Source organism: Trichomycterus rosablanca, chromosome 14 (assembly GCF_030014385.1).
Source record: "Trichomycterus rosablanca isolate fTriRos1 chromosome 14, fTriRos1.hap1, whole genome shotgun sequence".
NCBI classification, from domain to species: domain Eukaryota; kingdom Metazoa; phylum Chordata; class Actinopteri; order Siluriformes; family Trichomycteridae; genus Trichomycterus; species Trichomycterus rosablanca.
Genome location: NC_086001.1, coordinates 30,364,998 through 30,387,933, shown reverse-complemented (window position 1 = coordinate 30,387,933; position 22,936 = coordinate 30,364,998). Strand labels below are relative to the sequence as shown.

The 22,936-nt window shown below is 40.6% G+C and overlaps 4 non-coding genes and 2 pseudogenes across 4 annotated transcripts; 2 read left to right on the top strand and 4 right to left on the bottom strand.

Moving 5' to 3' along the window:
• LOC134326288 (zinc finger protein 208-like) overlaps positions 1-22,936 on the bottom strand; it is a 163,760-nt pseudogene that overhangs the window by 122,936 nt on the left and 17,888 nt on the right.
• LOC134327192 (U7 small nuclear RNA) lies at positions 3,274-3,332 on the top strand. Its single transcript, XR_010014699.1, has one exon. It is a non-coding gene; the product is annotated as a U7 small nuclear RNA (small nuclear RNA).
• Positions 3,750-3,808, top strand: LOC134327191 (U7 small nuclear RNA). The gene has a single exon (XR_010014698.1). It is a non-coding gene; the product is annotated as a U7 small nuclear RNA (small nuclear RNA).
• trnat-cgu (transfer RNA threonine (anticodon CGU)) lies at positions 10,175-10,246 on the bottom strand. Its single transcript has one exon. It is a non-coding gene; the product is annotated as a tRNA-Thr (tRNA).
• Positions 10,386-10,457, bottom strand: trnaa-ugc (transfer RNA alanine (anticodon UGC)). Its single transcript has one exon. It is a non-coding gene; the product is annotated as a tRNA-Ala (tRNA).
• Positions 14,800-17,740, bottom strand: LOC134327048 (maternal embryonic leucine zipper kinase-like; annotated as a pseudogene).

Sequence of the window (22,936 nt, the reverse complement as noted above, 5' to 3'; positions counted from 1 at the left end):
CAACACTGACAGTGACCCACAGTATCCTCAGTGCAGGAGTATCAGCCAATCACACAAATACCTCAGAAACAACCGGGAAAGTAAAAACACAAGTTTAGTAATTAGTGCAAAATGAAGAAACTGTAAACATGAAACATGAGGAACACCGGGGCCAAAATACAGAAAAGGTTCAGAGCTTTTACTTCATCAGATAGTTTATCAGTTAAACATAAAGCGTAAAACCATGAACACTATTTATAAATAAATAAATTTCTTTAGTCGCCAACTTGAGATTTTTGTTTACATATGCCTGAAATTTGACGACCTAACCTAAACAGTTTTAAGCTTTTAATTATTTATTTATTTAGAAAGCCTGAACGACGGTCCTCTATAAGAAGCAGCTTGTTTACAGCGTCTCTCGTTTACGGCCACACCACCCTGAGAACACCTGTTCTCGGAAGCTACACTTTAAAAAGTAATGTGTCATTTTTTCTACACAACTACTGTGTCCTGTGGTCTGTAACATGTTTTGTGTCATTTCTGGCCACTTCTTACACAGACGCGTGTAAAGTAACTCCAATAGTTAGTCTACACATTTATGTGTAGAACTGTGAGAAAATACATTGCGTAAAAATATATATTTTTTCAATTTTACTTACATTTGTTGGATACAATTTTTTATTTCTGACTAGAAACATAGATTATTTCACATGGAAGATTAAAAATAAATTAATAAATAAAAAATATGCGTTAATCACATTTCTCCTATCATGTATATCTGTGTTTCATGGTTGATTTCCTCTTTTTGGACCATGCAAGGAAAGGAGCAGGAGCAGTATGTTTTATTGATGTTTATTTAGTTCATGTTTATCAGTGTTTTGTTGTGTGTTTTATGAAGTCAAGCAAAGCTATAAAAAGTAGGTTTTAACCCTGTGACCTGTTTTAACTTACAATAGACTCACAATTGACTCAGTTAGGTAAAAAAAGGAGGCACTGAATTACATTAATATAAACCTAAGTTTGCTTTTCTGTTCCTATTCAGTAATAAATGTTATGTTAAACCTGACTAGTCGTTCTTTTTATTGGTATTATTTATCGTTAGCTAACTGGCTAACCGTTAAATGACTGTGGATGAGGTTACCATAGCAACCCTCTGTGTGTTGAGTTTTCTCAGGGTAATTTACTTAACTGAACTATTGGGACTGTGTGCTTACAGTGATTGAGTAACATTATTTCAGTTAAATCTCATTATGAGAAGTGGATTTTAATCATTTTAACATTTTTCTTTAGCTCAGTTTAGCTCAGTTCGTTTTACTGAATCAATTATTTTAAATCATCCGTTTCAACGAATCGAAAAACTGAATCGATTGATTCATTAGGATTTAAGAGGACCTAATGCAGTCGGTTCGGAGGTTCAGAATCAGTTCGGAAGAATCGGTTCTATAAGTCGAATCGTTAGGAACATTGCTTATTGTTATTAGCGTTAATGCTGGTAGTGGTGGATATATTTAGGGTAAAGCACAACTCTTCCAAAATACATCATCTGATTTACTTTATTCTGGTAAAGGAAACATTTGAGCTTGTATACATTTACATGTATTTAAACATTTGTAATATTGTACACTTTATTTTACCCATTTTCTTGATTACACATAATCAACACACATTGTGTAAGAACAACACATTGTGTGTGTTAAGTATCCTAACACGGTGGGTGTGCAAAAACAGGATGACACATTTACTGTGTTTAAATCAACACAGTATGTGTCGTCCCTGAGCACACTCTTCACATGTTGAAATTCCACACAGTGTGTGTCGTTTTTAACACATTTAACACAGAGTGTAGGTAATGTGTGTGTGTGTTATGTGTGTTAGGTGCAGTGGTGTATAAAGTACCTGAAGGCCATACTTGAGTAAAAGTACAAGCATCTTACCAGAAATTTACTTTGATAGAAGTAAAAGTCACCTTTTAAAATATTACTTAAGTAAAAGTCTAAAAGTATCTGGTGTTTAATGTACTTAAGTATCAAAAGTAATTTGATATTAAATGTACTTAAGTATTAAAAGTAAAAGTAAATGCTGTTAGTATAAACTGAATCGGTCATTTAGAAAAATATAAGATTGTTCTTTTAAGCCTGTAAACCAACTTAACAAGCTTTTTTCTTCCTTCCATCTGAACATGATCTGTGCCAATTCATGATTATAATCAGCTGTTCACATCACCTATTTGAAATCACGTCATTATTTAGTTGTTTTTAACCTTATTAGGAGGACTAAATTGCCCTGTTCCAACTTTTTTTAGAATGTGTTGTAGCTTAAAATGCATGTATGTGTATGTTAAGAATGAAGTTGACCAGACAATACATGAAATATTTTGGGTTCATAAAAGATGGAATAAGAGTCGATGTAAGTGTAAAAAACACTGCATCTATTTTATTTGCATTTTCTATACTGTTCCATTTTTTTTTTTTGATTTGGGTAGTAAATTCAAGTTATAGATACTGTATATACTGTATATCCCAATAACCTAAAAAAACTGAATTTTGGCAGAATTAATTTAAAAGCAAAACTCAAGCAAGTTTAACTAAACGTGTGGCACTTTTAACCCTTTAATGATCTGTTCAACCATTAGTATAATGTAAATAGCTGGGTAAAATAAGCTGTATTTAAATAATCTTTTTTTGGCTGTATCTACTCCCTGATTGGCGTGTGTTAAATGTAAAAAACATTGGTATTCTTACTTTAAGAAAACACCATTTCTAAATTATGTGTCAACTTGAAGCAGCAGCTGAAAAATCATCCATAAAATTTTGAAAGTTGAGTTCTTGTTGAGAGCATTAAAGAGTTAAGAATTACTGGTACGTTTGTAAGGGATATGTTCAATCTGATGCAAATAGAAACCATAGCCTTGAACTTTTATTTAAGTTTTCATTTTTCAGGTACTCAAGTATAAGGAAACTAGTTTGTGTGATGTATCTTCTATTGTATTTGTGGTATAACACAATATTACAGAGTCCTTCAACAAACAATCCAAATTGTATTATTTCTTACTCTTAACACTAAAGTAAACGTTTAAGAGATATCTGTTAATTTCCTATATTATCCAGCACCTTTCTTCAACGAACAAGAGACTGTAAATAAGGCTTATACTTCTTTATCCTCCAAATTATTCAGCAATTAAAAAACAATTTGCATAGACCACGCCCATAACTTCATTCAGCTTTTCCACATGTTCACCATCTGTGAGAAAACCTTGCAAAACAATCCCTACTTTAACAGTTCTATCACACAGGTAGGAAATTTGTCTCTTTTAGTATTTGTCTAGAAGGGTCCTGAAGTTATTAGGACCCCACCATTACCTGTATAAAGAAAGACTATTAATTATTTAAATAAGATTTTTTAATATTTAGTCATACTATTTAAACTCTCACTGTCCAGAAACCCATATATCCTATTGTTTGGCCCAATGGTTAAAGAGTCCTTTAGCAAGATAATCTGGCCAAACAAGCCACATTTTATTTAACCCTTTCTCTTAACACTAAAGTAAACTTTTAAGAAATATCTGATAGTGTCCTATGTTATCCAGCACCTTTCTTCAACAAATAAGAGACTGTAAATAAGGCTAATGCTTCTTCATGGTCCAAATTATTCAGCAAATAAACAATTTGCATAAGCCACACCCACAACTTCATTCAGCTGTTCCACATGTTCACCATCTGTGAGAAAACCTTGCAGAACAATCCCTACTTTAACAGTTCTACCACACAACTAGGAAATTTGTCTCTTTTAGTATTTGTCTAGAAGGGTCCTGAAGTTATTAGGACCCCACCATTACTTGTATAAAGAAAGACTCAATACAATTTTGTCATAAGGGCTTTTAAACCTTTGGTCTAAGAATCATGTTTATAAGGGATATGCTCAATCTGGTGTAAATAGAATCCATAGCCTGGAACTTTCATTTAAGTTTTCATTTATAAGGAAGCTAGTTTGTTCAACACATCTTCAATTGTATTTATGGTACAGCACAATATTACTGAGTCCTTCAACAAACAATCCAAATTGTATTATTCCTTACTCTTAACACTAAAGTAAATGTAGAATGACTACAGTTACGCTTTTTTGCGCAAGGGACTCTAGCCTCTCGATCCCCCGCTCCCCTGAGCCACTTAGTACCCATTATCATGGTAATGACCCACAGCCTGTCTACACACAAACACCTCACACACATCATCCCCCTCTGCCCTAATTTTACAGACAGGCCTGAGTTACAGGTCTGTGAGAGCCAGAGATCTTGCTTGTTTGTGGGTGACCAAATACTTATTTTCCACCATAATTTACAAATAAATTCTTTAAAAATTCCTACAATGTGATTTCCTTTTTTTTCTTCTTCTCATTTTGTCTCTCATAGTTGTAGTGTACCTATGATGAAAATTACAAACCTCTCTCATCTTTCTAAGTAGGAGAACCTGCACAATCAGTGGCTGAATAAATACTTTTTGACCCCACTGTATATGGCCAAGGGGATACCAGGGACATCATGTGCAGCGTAGATATTTATTTATACGCACACCTTTATGGCTCAAACAATGTGTGCATTGCTTTGCTGTTTAATACATGGTACTGGAATGCACCATACGGCAATTGATTTCACAACATACAGAGGTAGAAGTTCCTGCTGGTAATGTCCTGCTAACAGATAACAGACTGATATATCAGATGTCTTGTAATGCTGATGTATTCGCAAATCAGAGCTGTTTTGAGCTTATATTAGGTGGCATACAAACGTGTAAACAGGTATGGCACTTCTGTGCAATACATATGCAGCAGGCCTAATATTGTTAAAAAAATAAATTTTTGGACTAAACTCATAAAAGATTTGTAATATTTAAATCTGTGAATAAAATGCATGAATGCAAAAAGGTGATAATGCCAACTGGTCTGGTTTACCATTGATGCAGGGGCACATATTGGGACTTTAGAGACAATAGAGTGCAGAAATATAGGGTGTGTGCTGTGTGTGACTGTTAAGCTGCTAAAATTTGGTATCAAGCAAGAACAGAGAAAAATTCTACTTAGAAAAAATGCACTAATTAGTGTCCTTGGTTTCTCAATTTCATATAGAAATTAATAAAGAAATTTTGTAGTTAGTCCGAGATCTCTAACAAGTGTGACAGGAAATGTTATACTTTAATAGTTATTTGCATTAAACTCATAAGTTATTTGCTTTTTTAGTTTATTGCTTTCTTAGATCAATAGACCACTGAAGTCGTGTGTCATTCTGTAGTCCTCGTTATGCCCATATTTGGAGACCTGGGTCTAAGCGCGATTTCCAATGGGAAAAATTAACAGGGTTTTCAAAAAATCAACTCTAACGCATCCTGTGCTAAATAAACATGTTCAGAACCCTTTACGTTTTGTCCTGTGTACATTTTTCTCCTGTACATCACAAGTTCAAGATCACAAATTCAAAGTTCAGAGTTTGGTCAGACCATAACAAGGCTTAGTTTCCCACCACCTTTGTGGCACATGTAATCTAGCCATATTGAGACTTTCCTGCCTGTAGTGGAATTACTTAGGAAAAGGTATCTCACAGGTTTGCTGGGATAAACGTTGGGGGTGGGTTGAATAGTGTGTTATCTGCTAGCATTTGCATGACAAAAGAGGACTGATAGCACTCTAATGGTTGTGTAGAAGGAGGGGTTTGTCCTCAGAATCTCAGATTTTCAGTCAAGCTAGTGTTAAAGACATGCATGTTCCTCAGCACCATGAATATTTCCTCTGTTAGTGTAATACAGAAGTTATCTGAGGAAATATTTTTTATGAGTTTTTAAAAATGATGGGACACATCATGTCTGCACTGAATTAATTACAAACTAATCAGAATCAGAATCAGAATCAGATTTATTGGCCAGGTATGTGGATACACACAAGGAATTTGTTTCCGGCTGATGGTATATCTCTAGTAATGGTACGATACAGTGTACAAGCAACGTATACATTAAACATTAAACACAAAATCACAAAATTATCCAAACTATAAGATTATATACACACAATATACAGATATGTAATTTAGCAGCATCTGAAATATTTACAAAACAGTAAAGTGCACAACATGTAGGATGAGTACTACAGTGTAGTCAGTTTGGCAGCAGATGAATATTTTTACGCTTACGTGTTATGTATTATTAGTCATTTATTTATTTAGGAGGGAGATGGCCTGTGGGAAGAAACTGCTTTTAAATCTGGTGGTTTTAATGTGGATGGATCTATAGCGCCTGCCGGAGGGGAGGGGTTGAATGAAGTAATGTCCAGGGTGTGAGGAGTCAGTGATAATTTTCTCTGCCCGTTTCTTGGTTCTTGAAGTATACAAGTCCTGGATAGAGGGCAGAGGAGCACCAATGATTTTTTCAGCTGACTTCACCTGTCGCTGCAGTCTGTTCCTTTGTTGTGTTGTGGCTGCACCAAACCAGACTGTGATGGAAGTGCACAGAACTGATTCGATGGCCGCAGTGTAGAATTGTCTTAGCAGCTCCTGTGGCAGTCCCAGCTTTCGCATTTTCCGCAGAAAGAACATTCTCTGTTGGGTTTTCTTGATGGTGGAGTTGATGTTATACTCTCACTTCAGGTCCTGGGAAATGATAGTGCCCAAAAACTTGAACTTGAACTCCACAGTTGAAACAGGACTGCCTAAGATTGTGAGTGGGAGCCGTGCTGGTGAGTGTTTTCTGAAGTCCACTGTCATCTCTACAGTCTTGAGCGTGTTAAGCTCCAGGTTGTTCATACTGCACCAGTGCACCAGCTGGTCGACCTCTCGCCGGTAAGCAGATTCATCTCCGTCGCGAATCAGACCAATGATTGTAGTATCATCTGCAAACTTCAAGAGTTTCACAGATGGGTCACTGGAGATGCAGTCATTGGTGTAGAGTGAAAAGAGCAGTGGTGAGATAACACATCCCTGAGGAGTACCAGTACTGACTGTTCGAGTGTGAGAAGTGACTTCTCCTAGCTTCACCTGCTGTGTTCTGCCTGTCAGGAAGCTGGTAATCCATTGACACATGGCAGGGGGCACAGTGAGCTGAGAGAGTTTGTAGGAGAGAATTCCAGGGTTGACAGTGTTGAAAGCCGAGCTGAAGTCCACAAACAGGATCCTTACATAAGTCCCTGGGCAGTCGAGGTGTTTCAGAACGTAGTGAAGGCCCATGTTGATTGCATCATCCACTGACCTGTTAGCCCTATATGCAAACTGCAGTGGGTCCAGTAGGTGTCCAGTGGTTTCCTTCAGATGGGCTAGCACCAATCGTTCAAATGACTTCATGACTACTGATGTCAATGCTACCGGTCTGTAGTCATTCAGTCCAGTTATGGAGGGTTTCTTGGGGATCGGGATGATGGTGGAGCGTTTGAAACAGGAGGGAACAACAGACAGTTCCAGGGATCTGTTGAAGATACGTGTAAAAATTGGAGCCAGTTGGTCAGCGCAGGCTTTGAGACAGGAGGGAGAGATGTTGTCCGGGCCTGACGATTTCCTGGTCTTTTGTCTCCGGAAGAGCTGGCTGACATCTTTCACACCTATCTCAAGTGTAGCCTCGGTGACTGCTGGGGAAGGTGGTGGTGGTGTTAGAGATGAAATAACAGATGCAGATGAGGTGGGTAGATTGATGGGTGTGAAGTGGTCACTTTCAAACCTACAAAAGTAGTCGTTGAGGTCGTCTGCAAGGTCTTTATTTGCATCTATGGGTGGGGGAGGTTTCCTGTAACTTGTGATTTCTCCAAGGCCTCTCCACACTGTAGCAGGGTCGTTGGCTGAAAAACGTTTTTTCAGCTTTTCAGTGTAGTTTCTTTTAGCCATACTGATCTCCCTGGTTAGTGTGTTTCTTGCCTTGTTGTACAGGGCCCTATCTCCACTCCTGTAGGCGTCCGCCTTGACCCGACGCAGTTGTTTGAGTTTGGGTGTAAACCATGGTTTGTTGTTGCTGTATGTGCAGAAGGTTTTAGTTTGCACACACACCTCTTCACAGAAACTGATGTAAGATGTTACAGTGTCCGTCAGTTCATCCAGGTTTGCAGCTGCAGTTTCAAAAACAGACCAATCCGTGTGTTCAAAACAGTCCTGTAGTTCTAGTTTAGCCTCTCTGGTCCATTTCTTTACTGTTTTAACTACAGGCTTAGACGTTTTAAGTTTTTGCCTGTAATTTGGAATTAAGTAAATTAGACAGTGATCAGAGTTTCCCAGAGGTGCACGTGGAACAGGGCGGTATGCATCCTTAATGATGGTGTAGCAGTGGTCCAGTGTGTTGTTATCCCTGGTGGGACAGTTAATATGCTGTTTATATTTTGGCAGTTCGTGGTTTAGTTTTGCTTTGTTGAAATCCCCCAGAATTATTAACAGTGAGTCCGGATATTTTTGTTCTAATCCCGTTATCTGATCCGCTAGAGTTTGCAGGGCGTCATGCACGTTGGCTTGAGGTGGAATGTAAACACCAGCCAGGATGAATGAAGAGAACTCGCGCGGAGAGTAGAAAGGCTTACAATGAATGAAAAAAGACTCCAAATTTGGACTGCAGTATTTACTTAATTCTGTGACATCAGTACACCAACCTCCATTAATGTAAAAGCAGATTCCTCCACCTTTCGCTTTCCCAGTGAGCTCCGTTACGCGATCCGCGCGATGTATATGAAAGCCCGGCAGTTGCAGTGCGCTGTCCGGTACGGAATCACTCAGCCAGGTTTCAGTGAAGCAAAGTGCTGCGGAGCGTGTAAAGTTTTTGTTTATCCCGTTAAGTAGAAGCATCTCGTCCATTTTGTTAGGCAGAGAGCGGAGGTTCGCGAGATGAATCGATGGGAGCGTGGTGCGAAATCCCCGCTGTCGGAGCTTCACATCTCTGCCGGCGCGCGTCCCTCTCCTGCGTCTCCTCCGTGTTCCCAAAAGAGCCGCTGCTCCACCAACAAGGATCTCCAAAAAACTCACAGAATCAGTAAAAATGGGTGAAAAACCATATGAAGTGAACCGTCTTAAGTTCAGCAGTTCGTCTCTGGTGTAACTGATCGGGTTTGGGTTACAAAAAACACAAACAATAGACAAAAACAAGGAAAGTACTAGAGAGCACTGTGCCGAGGCTGCCACTCGCGGCGCCATCGTATGTGATGGCGCGTAATGTAGTGAAACGTTTTATTTGTGGTTCGAATGTAATCGGTAGCTAGATATCTGAACAATGTTAATGCTAATAATAATAATAATAAAAACAATGGTGCTGTGGCTTTACTTTGTTAATCATTCCTAACTTACATCAGTGTGTTAGACGGGGAGATTCTGAAATGACGATTATTCTGTATCTTTGAGTGAACGATGCGCTTTTACAAAACGTTTGCATCTGCGCATTAATGTGTTTAACCGCTGATGTAATTTACAAGTGCAGATTCGCCAAACCTGCTGCAGTCTGTCACACATCTCACATTATTTAGCTAAAAAATTCTTGTCGTTTCATTCTGTAATAACGAGTAACGAATTCGCATACAGCAAATGTATCGGAGTAAAAGTACCCAATTTCTTTAGGAAATGTAGTGGAGTAAAAGTGAAAGTTGCCGAATTTTTTTATACTCCAGTAAAGTACAGTAACGAAGTATTATTACTTCGTTACTATACACCACTGTAAACCTCCAACGGGTACGAGAGTCTTTGCAAAAAGAGAAGCAGAACCAGGAGCAGGAATCTCTAGCCTCTGTCAAGTGAGGGATTGCAGATTTAACAGCACACTTGCATAGTCTTCTGTGGTAGCGGTTAAGAACTGGCTCTCTCAACCGGTTGGCTCCAAAAGACATTAAACACTCGGTTAACAAGCTCCATCATGTCATGCAAGCCAATAGAAAGTCCAATCCAAAATTCATCTAACTCCTGTACCTTTGCTCAGTCAGCTGGGTAAAGTTTAAAACGGGCTTGTGATTGAGTCTGACTAAGTACCTGGATATTTCAAGTGATTGTGACACTCTGGAGCTCATACAGGCACGGCATGAAGTACCTCTAAGGTGCCATCCCTATGTAGAGGAAATGTGCTGGTGTGGAAGCACAGCATTAATGTGGTAAATAAGACCTGCAAGGGAAAATAGGAAATAAGTTGTATTTCTTAAATTAGCCTAGAGGGAATGTGAACTAGAGCATATTGGTCATGTTTTAAAATGAGAGCATGCACGTTAAAGGCACGAACGGGGATTGAACCCATGATCTTCGGTTTACGAGACCGACGCCTTACCACTTGGCCATCGCGCCGCTCTAGGTCTCTGAGCACATTCTTAAAGTTCAAGAGTAACAAGCAGAACGCCAGCTTGATAGTGATCATTCTTAAAGCCATATAGCCTTTAGAAGCACACTAGAAGCTTTTTTCTAGCAAAGTGAAACATCAAGCTACTGGAGATGCAGGGTATTGAACCCTGGGCCTCATACATGCAAAGCATGCGCTCTACCACTGAGCTACATCCCCCAGAACAGGCACCAATGCAACAGGTACAGGACTCTTTGCAAAAACAAAAAGAGACCCATGACCAGGTATCTTTAGCCTCTAGCAGGCAGGGGATTGAAAATTTAAAGGCACACTTGCAGAGTAATCTGTGGTAGCTGTTAAGAATTGGCTCTGCAAGCCAGTTGGCTCCAAAACACATTAAACACTCAGTTAACAAGCTGCACCGTGTCAATAAAGCAAATGGAAAGGCTGGCCAAAAGTGACCAAACCCCTGGCCCTTTTGCCCAATTAGTTAGGTAAATATTTAAACAGACAAGGGTGAAAGCAGGTTAAAAACTATGTAGAGAAACAGATGGACTACAGGCAGTAATTGTAGAACTACAAAGTGCTTCTATATGGGAAGTTTTTCAGAATGAACTCAAGTTCATATGCGTGTGGCAGGCGAGCAAATACTTTTGGCAATATAGTGTATAATTGGGGGACAGTTTAGTTATGTTTAGTTAGTTTAGTTCAAGGTGCTTGCAGGCCATGTAAAAAAAAAAAATAGAGGAAATGTTGTAATCTGTTCCACATTGTTTTCGCAGAGAAATCTTGTAAAAATAGCCAAAGGCAAAAACGTATTGTTTTTGAACATGTATTGTTCTTAAAACATGTATTGTTCTTAAAACATGTATTGTTTTTAAAACATGTATTGTTCTTAAAACATGTATTGTTTTTGAACATGTATTGTTCTTAAAACATGTATTGTTCTTAAAACGTATTGTTTTTAAAACATGTATTGTTCTTAAAAGGTCTGTCTCTAGACTTTTGCAAAAAAACATAATTTGCACTTATGGGCAATGAGAGGAGAAAACTTGCTTGTTGCATGTTGGAAGTGTTTTGTAACATTTGTTTAAATAAATGTTATTTGTGAACAGAAGTTGTAAGTTGATTCATTGTAAAGTTTAAAGAAACTGGGAAAACTTTTATTAGTCAACATGAAGTCTAGAAATGACAAACATAAGCACTGTTAACGTTAGACAATAAGTTATATGAATATAGCTGAAGTTGTATTGACTTGAAAGTGTGTGTTAAAATAGTGAGGAATTGTATGTTTATTTAACTAGATAGCTCATTTTCTAAAATAGATAAAATAAACATAGTAAGTTATTTTCACATAGTACATTAATTTGAAACAATCAATAATCATTAGTTAAGCAACTTTTTTAACTTAACTTCTTGAGTTGTTACAACGGTTTTCTTCAAGTTGAGTTTACTCAGCTTTTTAAGGCAACTTTCGTTTCTGAGTTTAACCAACTTAAAATGTTTTACAGTGTATGTAACTTTACTAAAGCTTGTATTTAAATGAAAGGTTTGCATTGCTGTCTTCAGGATTTCCTCTTTAGTGATATTTAATGTTAACAGCTTTGTGATTTGTGAGATAATTAAAATAAGAGAAATGTTTATTTTGTACTTTGGTTTTATATTATTTGTGCAAACATTTGTTTTATGCAACTTTAAACCTGTAATAAAAGATGAGAATTGTTAAATGTGTCTTTATTTGCTATAAGCTAAAGTTTTTAACAGGGACAAAAATGACAGTTTGTGTAGCAGGGCTGGACACGCCTCACTATTGAAGTGGAAGGTAAATTCACACTCCTGCAAGAATGGAAATAGTAAGTAAGTACAATGTTTTCATAAATCTATAAAACTACTTCCACTGACCAAAGTACACAGAGCTCACACTTGTCAGAGACAACGTTTGAAGCCCAGGTTAATAGGACCTGCTAGTTAGTGAAGGTGTTTGTTTGTTAGTCCAAAAGTGGGTGTGGCCCTTACAGGGATCGAACCCACAACCTTGGTGTTATTAGCACCACGCACTAACCAACTGAGCTAACCGGCCTGTATACGAAGGTTAGGGCATATACCCACATACCCGATTCTACACTGACAGCCCTTCAGTTACGGAGCTGCCACACAGAAACGATGGAGAGCTTTACTGTTGTTGAGCAGAACAGATCTTCGTGTGAGATGACTGAGGTTCATGTATTTTTCTTTTAAGAATAAATAAAAGCTGATGCTTTTAACCTCATACTTTCCTAATACTTTTATTCTACACGGTCTAAATTTCTTTTCACTAAATTCACTAAATTACACAGCAGTTCTCTTTTTTATTGACAAAATTGACAAAATTTTATTGACAAAATTGATTGTAAGCATTTATAAAGGTCATGCCACGTTCATTAGGTGAAATGAAGCCAGAATTAAAGATGGCAGAAGAACAGGGTGGTATTCTTACTTTCAGTGATTAAATTACTCAGGTTAGAAAGTCCTGATACACAGCACATGCTCACCTGACTCTCAGCCATGCTACCTTTAATCATTAAAGTGGGTGTGGCCAGTACGGGTATCGAACCCGCGACCTTGGCGTTATTAGCACTACACTCTAACCAACTGAGCTAAGCAGCCACTTCATCTATTTTCTTTAGATCTTTTTACATAATTCTACACTAACTCCATTCAACCAGCTGCATGGCAGCACAAAAACCATTTGTAACCCGTAACTAGTTTCATGTTATTTTAATGATCCGAGATCTCAGTCCTGCTTCAGACATCACTGTCTAGTCATTTCTTATGTTCAGACTTTCTTAATACACATCTAAGAGTTTTTGTAGGTTCTTATATGTTTGTCCTATAAAAACTACACTATATTGCCAAAAGTATACGCTCGTCTGCCTTCACACGCAAAAGAAATTGAGTGAGGTCCCATTTAATTTAATATGATGTCGGCCCATCCTTTGCAGCTATAACAGCTTGAACTCTTCTGGGAAGGTTTAGGAGTGTGTTTATGGGAATTTTTGACCATTCTTTCAGAAGCGCATTTGTGAGGTCAGACACTGATGTTGGACGAGAAGGCCTGGCTTGCAGTCTCCACTCTAATTCATCCCAAAGGTGTTCTATCAGGTTGAGGCCGGTTAAGTTCTTTCACACCAAACTCGCTCATCCATGTCCTTATGGACCTTGCTTTTTGCACTGGTGTGCAGTCATGTTGAAACAGGAAGGGGTCATCCCCAAACTGTTCCCACAAAGTTAGGAACATGAAATTGTCCAAAATCTTCTGGTATGCTAAAGCATTAAGAATTCCTGGAACTAAGGGGCTGAGCTCAACTCCTGAAAAACACCCCCACACCATAATCCCCCCTCCACCAAACTTTACACTCGGCACAATGCAGTCAGACAAGTACCGTTCTCCTGGCAACCGCCAAACCCAGACTCGTTCATCGTATTGCCAGACGGAGAAGCGTGATTCATCACTCCAGAGAACACATCTCCACTGCTTTAGAGTCCAGTGGTGGTGTGCTATACACCACTGCATCTGATGCTTTGCATTGCGCTTGGTGCTGTAAGACTTGGATGCAGTTGCTCGGCCATGGAAACCCATTCCATGAAGCTCTACACACTGTTCTTGAGTTAATCTGAAGGCCACTTGAAGTTTGGAGGTCTGTAGTGATTGACTGAGTGTTTGCACTATGCTCCTCAGCATCCGCTGACCCGCTCTGTCATTTTACGTGGCCTAACACTTCATGGCTGAGTTGCTGTTGTTCCGCTTCCACTTTGTTATAACAGCACTGACAGTCGACTGTGGAATATTTAGTAGTGAGGAAATTTCACGACTGGACTTGTTGCACAGATGGCATCACGGTACCACACTGGAATTCACTGAGCTCCTGAGAGCGACCTGTTCTTTCACTTATGTTTGTAGAAGCAGTCTGCATGCCGAGGTGCTTGGTTTTATACCTCTGTGGCCATGGAACTGATTGGAACACCAGAATTCAATAATCTGGATGGGTGAGTGAATACTTTTGGTAATATAGTGTATTTTGTAACTGGACCTCTTTAAGAGACATGAGTTCATTACGTTTTAGGGTAACGATCTCAGGCTGCTCTGAGTGAGCTGACAGTAGGTCTGTATCTTCACTGCTGAGTTCATTGTTCTGTAACATGTCGGGAAACGTTGTGCCTTCTTTCACGTCATATTGCTGACTTCATACACAAAATGATGAAGAAAAAATCTGCTATTGTGAAAATAAACATCCATCCACCTTCATATATTCAGTGAGTTTATTTATTTATTATTTAATGTTATAAGATTTTGAGGCCTGTTGATCCTGGTCATCCATGTTCTACACTTCTCATACAGCTGTGTGGATCAACAAGGGCGGCACCTCAGTGGAGTTCCTCTAACCAGTCACACACAGATACCCAAAATGCATTGTTCTGGTAAAAAGAGAAAGAGAGAGAGAGAGAGAGAGGATGGGTTAGAGAGAAACATCTGCAACAATCATTGAAATGTGAAATTGAGATGTAACAAGTCCTGATTGGACGGCTCCACCATCGTCCCTCCTTGATGCGCCGACAACGTCTCCTGCTAAATAAAACAAGAAGAGGTGTAAGAACATTCAGAAGCTGTAGTGTTTGGACAGATGAGCATGTAGAGCAGCATTTATCAGGTAAAATACACTGATTGTGGAAATGTTACCTGGATTTCTTACACGTCCACTCAGCTACACACTGGACTACTGCGCTGCTTCCTTCTCAAGAGCAAAAGATACGTAGCTGTGGTCTGATCAAACTTCCACTGCACACACACACACACACACACACACACACATCTCTATTAGACGGAGCACAAGAACCTCAGTATTAATAAATATGTGTCTACATTTCAGCATCTGTGTTGATGCAGATACAAGTACTGAAATGTACCTCAGACACCAGCTGCTTGGTGCTTTGGTTGGACTGTCTGAACATCACAGCCATCTCGGTGATGCTCTCCTCATCTAGATGATCCAGCTGAGACACAAACACACACACAGACACAAATATATGAGTATGTGAGATAATAAAGATACAATCTTCTGTACGATGGATCTCCATCATGCTACTGTACTATGTCTAGTGTGGATGTTGTACCGGGCATGTGCTGTGCCATTCCACAGGGCTGCTGTAGCCCTTCATTACCCACTCATGATCCAGCAGATGCTCCACCTTTATGCGCTGCTCTGGAACCACCTACAGGACAAGATACAAGAACTTCAGGTGATGAAGCCCACAGAGAAACACACACCCACTTTGCTTACATTAAACACACCATAAACACACACCTGCAGCATTTCCTTAATCAGCAGTACAGAACCAGGAGACAGCCAGTCAGGAGTGTCAAAATGTCCTTTCTGAGGAAACACAGAGCAAAACAATCACATCTGATCAAAGAACATCACCACAAGCCGTTACTGTTACTTTTACTGTATGTTTAACATGCTGCTGAGCATTAAATAATGGATTCAATTTCATAATCGTAACAAGACGTGTATGCCAATGGTGTTTCATTGTAGTTCCAAGACTTACAGTGATTTGTACAGTGATTGGAGCTCCACAAAGTTGTCACCGTCGAACGGGAGGTAGCCACACAGCATGACATATAGGACAACACCCAAGCTCCAAACATCTGCCTAAAACACACACACACACACACATCTTCATTGTCTTTTTTAACCATGCTTTACCCTGGTCAGTCCCCTCATCCAGACCTCATAGAATAAGTCATGAATGGGGCTATAGAGGGGACTGAACACCTTGGATTTGGAGACTCTCCAATTGAAGTTTATCAGGAATAACCTGGGGACACACCCCACACAAACCTACCTCTGCACCATGATAGGGTTGCTCATCAATGACTTCTGGTGCCAAGTAGGGAGGGGTTCCACAGCCCTCAATCAGAGCAGTACCCAATCCACCCTACAACAAAACAGATTTTTATCAACCGAAGGTCCAACTGTTGACTAGCATCTGCAACACAGCACACAAACTGAACCAGCATGGCTCTGTGATGTCCTGTTCATCTAACTGATCACTGAAACTAATTGTGGACACCATGTGTGCAAGGCTTCATTAAAGCATGCTGGATGGGGGTAAGCACACCACCTTACTAGACTCTCTGAATGGCACTCTTGATTTAAGTATACACTACAGTCTTAGGAGAGACACGAACCTCTGGTTTGGCACAGAGACCAAAGTCGATGAGCTTGATGTTGTTCTTCTCATCCAGCATCATGTTTTCCTGAGAGTCAAAATGAAACACACATGTACAAGCACTAACAAAGAAAAAGCACAAAGTATAAGTGGAAATCGTTTGGCTGACGCACTGGCTTAAGGTCACGGTGGGCGTATCCCTGGCTGTGGACGTAGGCCAGTGCCGAGACGATCTGACGGAAGATCCTGCGCGTCTCCTCCTCCGACAACATGTCGTTATTATCGATGTGGTCGAACAGATCTCCACCCGGACAAAACTGGAGGAGAGAGCGAGTCAAGTGAGCAGCAAATCATCGTAAATCCAGAGATTGAATCAAATCTGATAGTTTCTAACCACTGATGGTACCTCAAGAACCAGGTAGATCTGGTCAGCAGTCTCCATGACTTGGTACAAGCGGCACACGTGCTGATGATTGAGGTTCTTCAGGGCTTCAATCTCGATCCTCAAATCAGACAACTCATCCTGCAATGGGGATGAAACCGGAACAGTTTTATGACTTTTCAGATCAGAATTAGGAGAACCAAACGTTTGGAAACTGAGACATGTCCGTCTTTAACAGACGGTTTTGCTGAAACTAACCCCGAGCTCTTTCTTCTCCAGGATCTTGATGGCCACTGGCTCTTGAGTCTGAATGTGCCTGCCGAGCTTGACCGTCGCATAACCACCTAAAGAACGATTGAATAAAAAAATATATATTAAGTCAGGTTTTAAAAGATGCACATCTGTGTTACACAAAGGCAGAGAGACGACTGAAAGTGGTACCAGTTACCTGATCCAATGGTTTTGTAAACCTCATAGCACTTGTGCAGCTCAGAGACGTCCTCAACCACACGTGACGTTCCCTCTGTGGTGTCGTCTGTCTCGGGTACAGCGCATGGAACTTCTACCTGCTGCCCACAAGAGACATGTTATTATTATTACTGATTTGGCCTCTTCTTGTTTCATCCTACATGTTTCATCCTACATCCAGGGGAGGATCCAAAAAGCCAACACGACCATTGAGGAGGTCCCACAGATGCTCAATTGGGTTCAAGTCTGGGGCTAAAGGGCAGTCAGGGGCCAGGGTGGTACTCAGAGGTCCTCGTGACCCAATAACGTCCTGAAAGGTCGTTACAGGTTTCTGGAACCAAAGGAGGACATGGGAGGATCCGTAGATTGGGACCAAAGGAAATTTAGATGCCAGGGTGGTACTCGGTAGTCCCTGTGACCCAATAAGCTCCTGGAAAGTCATCACAAGTATCTGGAGCCAAGGGAGGATCCAGGGCAGAATCAGTTGAGCCAACATAAGAATCGAGGTGGGTTCAAGTCTGGGGAATCAGGGGGGTCAGGGTAGTACTCGGAAGTGTTGGTCATGCTCTTCCAACCAATGTGGCACGTTTCTATACCTTGCTGGAAGATCCCATCCGCCACAGTGACCCAATAAAGTCCTGGTAGGTGGTCACAGGTATCTGGAGCCATGATGCTGCTTGAGGTGGTCCCACAGATGCTGAACTGGGTTCAAGTCTGGGGAATTAGAGGACCAGGGTAGTACTCTGAAGTCTTGGTCATGCTCTTGTAGCCATGCTGGAAGATCCCATCCATCCCAATGACCCAATAAAGTCCTGGTAGGTCGTCACAGGTATCTGAAGCCATAGGAGGATCCAGGGGAGGATCAACACAAAAAACTGATACTCACCTGGTTCCCATCCACCATACGGTCCCTGGGAGTCTGTCTGCTTGCTCGAGGAATCTGATTCTGAATCATTCTTGTACTCGTCTGATTCCTCCTGATTCAGACGCATTAAACTGGTGTTAAAGAGTCGAGAACTGAACCCCTCCCCTCCCGGAGTATAGTGGTGATGATAATTCACCTCGCTCTCGACTGTTCCCTCTTCTCTCTCAGTCAGGTTCTGAATGGCGCTGATCCACGCCCGTCTACCTGCCTCACAGTCGGCCTGGAACGTACAGCTCCTGTAAACACTTGGTGATAGATACAGATTATATAGGATGCAGACAGATAGACAGATTGAGTAGATAGATAAACAGATAGATAGACAGACATTCAGACAGACAGATGGATAGACAGATAGGTAAATAGTCTGTCTATCGATCTGTCTATTGATCATATGTCTGTCTGTGTGTCTATATCTGTCTGTCTTTTGATTATCTATTTATCTATAATCTATCTTCCTGTCTATCTGTCTATCCATCTGTCTATCTAGCATCTATCTGTCTGTCTGTTTATTGATCATCTGTCTGTCTGTCTATTGATAATCTATCTAGCTGTCTGTCTATGTATCAGTCTGTCTGTCTATCTATCAGTCTGTCTATCTATGTCTATCAATCATCTTGTCTATTTGTTGTCTGTCTATTGATCATCTATCTGTCTGTCTATCTGTCCGTCTGCCTATCGTTCTGTCTATTGATCTTCTGTCTGTCTATTGATCATTTGTGTGTCTGTCTATCTCTGATGATTATAGATCTGGACTTACCTTGTGGGCGTGACCACCCGGAAGCAGAAGCGGCGCCCGGCATCCTCGCAGCTCTGGACCGAACAGCGCTGCAGGTCTTCCGCCAGCACCGTGAAGTCACGCTGAGGGAATAGAACATAAAACCTTCTTATTTATACAGTCGAATTATGAGGGGTGTACGACTGCGGTGCATTATGGGTATTTCACAGAGCTGATTTGGATCATGTAAAGTCATGTGACCTACCTTAAACCTCTTCTTGTAGAGAAGTTGATCGTTTTGTATGATGAACCACCGCCTGCATAAATATAAATAAATATAATATTAAGTGTATAAATATAATATTGAGTGTGTATATATATATAATATTAAGTGTATATATATATATATATATATATATAATATTGAGTGTATATATATAATATTAAGTGTATATATATAATATTGAGTGTATACATATAATATTGAGTGTATATATATAATATTAAGTGTATATATATATAATATTGAGTGTATATATATATAATATTGAGTGTATACATATAATATTGAGTGTATATATATAATATTAAGTGTATATATATATAATATTGAGTGTATATATATATAATATTGAGTGTATACATATAATATTGAGTGTATATATATATAATATTAAGTGTATATATATATAATATTGAGTGTATATATATATAATATTGAGTGTATACATATAATATTGAGTGTATATATATAATATTAAGTGTATATATATATAATATTGAGTGTATATATATATAATATTGAGTGTATATATAATATTGAGTGTATATACAGTGTATCACAAAAGTGAGTACACCCCTCACATTTCTGCAGATATTTAAGTATATCTTTTCATGGGACAACACTGACAAAATGACACTTTGACACAATGAAAAGTAGTCTGTGTGCAGCTTATATAACAGTGTAAATTTATTCTTCCCTCAAAATAACTCAATATACAGCCATTAATGTCTAAACCACCGGCAACAAAAGTGAGTACACCCCTTAGTGAAAGTTCCTGAAGTGTCAATATTTTGTGTGGCCACCATTATTTCCCAGAACTGCCTTAACTCTCCTGGGCATGGAGTTTACCAGAGCTTCACAGGTTGCCACTGGAATGCTTTTCCACTCCTCCATGACGACATCACGGAGCTGGCGGATATTCGAGACTTTGCGCTCCTCCACCTTCCGCTTGAGGATGCCCCAAAGATGTTCTATTGGGTTTAGGTCTGGAGACATGCTTGGCCAGTCCATCACCTTTACCCTCAGCCTCTTCAATAAAGCAGTGGTCGTCTTAGAGGTGTGTTTGGGGTCATTATCATGCTGGAACACTGCCCTGCGACCCAGTTTCCGGAGGTAGGGGATCATGCTCTGCTTCAGTATTTCACAGTACATATTGGAGTTCATGTGTCCCTCAATGAAATGTAACTCCCCAACACCTGCTGCACTCATGCAGCCCCAGACCATGGCATTCCCACCACCATGCTTGACTGTAGGCATGACACACTTATCTTTGTACTCCTCACCTGATTGCCGCCACACATGCTTGAGACCATCTGAACCAAACAAATTAATCTTGGTCTCATCAGACCATAGGACATGGTTCCAGTAATCCATGTCCTTTGTTGACATGTCTTCAGCAAACTGTTTGTGGGCTTTCTTGTGTAGAGACTTCAGAAGAGGCTTCCTTCTGGGGTGACAGCCATGCAGACCAATTTGATGTAGTGTGCGGCGTATGGTCTGAGCACTGACAGGCTGACCCCCCACCTTTTCAATCTCTGCACCAATGCTGACAGCACTCCTGTGCCTATCTTTCAAAGACAGCAGTTGGATGTGATGCTGAGCATGTGCACTCAGCTTCTTTGGACGACCAACGCGAGGTCTGTTCTGAGTGGACCCTGCTCTTTTAAAACGCTGGATGATCTTGGCCACTGTGCTGCAGCTCAGTTTCAGGGTGTTGGCAATCTTCTTGTAGCCTTGGCCATCTTCATGTAGCGCAACAATTCGTCTTTTAAGATCCTCAGAGAGTTCTTTGCCATGAGGTGCCATATTGGAACTTTCAGTTACCAGTATGAGAGAGTGTGAGAGCTGTACTACAAAATTGAACACACCTGCTCCCTATGCACACCTGAGACCTAGTAACACTAACAAATCACATGACATTTTGGAGGGAAAATGACAAGCAGTGCTCAATTTGGACATTTAGGGGTGTAGTCTCTTAGGGGTGTACTCACTTTTGTTGCCGGTGGTTTAGACATTAATGGCTGGATATTGAGTTATTTTGAGGGAAGAATAAATTTACACTGTTATATAAGCTGCACACAGACTACTTTTCATTGTGTCAAAGTGTCATTTTGTCAGTGTTGTCCCATGAAAAGATATACTTAAATATCTGCAGAAATGTGAGGGGTGTACTCACTTTTGTGATACACTGTATATAGAATTTCTAATACATACACTAAGCATCAGTGTACAGACCTGTTCCAGGTTTTTAACACACTCCTGGTCCTCTTAAACAGAAACCCCTCCATCAGGAGCGATTCCTCGGCCTCCGTGCCGCCCCCGTGACCCGGGTCGCCCCCGGAGGACACCCGGGGACGCACCCTGCAACACATCACATGCAGAAACCTCTGTCTCAGAGAAGCAGCCATCGTAAATGAGGAGAAAATCAAAATGCTGCTCCTGAAGAGCACAGGTCCACATTGTGATTTCACAGCGTTCGAAGAGAGCAGAGTGAATTTACCTTTACCATATATGGGCATGACTGGATTCATGTGACTGCACATATACTGACTTGATTTCCACTGTGGGACGGCTTCTGTAGGATCCTGGGTTCAATTCCCGGGTGGAGTTTGCATGTTCTCCTATTGTCTTGGGGGTAATGGGGTACCCTAGGTATAAGTGTGTGTGTGACACACCCTGGTACTGACACATCCCCATACTATGACACACCCTGGTACTGGTACTGACACAACCCATGCCATGACACACCCTGGTACTGACACACCCCCATACCATAACACACCCTGGTACTGACACACCCCCATACCATGACACACCCCCATACCATGACACACCCTGGTACTGACACACCCCCATACCATGACACACCCTGGTACTGACACACCCCCATACCATGACACACCCTTGTACTGACACAGCCACATACCATGACACACCCTGGTACTGACACACCCCATACCATGACACACCCCATACCATGACACACCCCCATACCATGACACACCCCCATACCATGACACACCCTGGTACTGACACACCCCCATACCATGACACACCCTGGTACTGACACACCACATACCATGACACACCCTGGTACTGACACACCTCATACCATGACACACCCTGGTACTGACACACCCCATACCATGACACACCCTGGTACTGACACACCCCATACCATGACACACCCTGGTACTGAGTGTGTGAGTGTGTGTGTGTGTGTGTGGTGTGTGTGGTGTAAAGTGTCTGAATACGTTTGGTTACAGTATGTATACTGACTGTGGTGCAGTAACAGATAGAGGTGCAGTATAAGGGTGACGGTGGGTGTCAGTATGTTCTGTGTGCAGTATAGTGCAGTGAATGTGCAGTATGAATTACATTTGGGTTCATTAGGGATGATCAGGATTATATTCAGAGATCTTAGAACCTCATCACATTCATGCACGTGTCTTTCTTTTACAGATTGAGTGTTTTGGTTTTTGTGGAGGTACGACTGGAAAGGAAACTGTAACAAACGACCTGGTAAATCATCATGGGTAAGTTTTTTTAATTAATATTTAAACTAAATTCACTCTTTAAGTCTCCTCTCCTACAGCCGAGACGAACTTGAGACCACACCCAACGGAAGGTGACGAAGACAATGGAGGGAGAGACGACAAAAACGAAGATGCTGGTCCGGTATCTTAGCAGAGCTAAAGAGCCCCTTACAGACCAC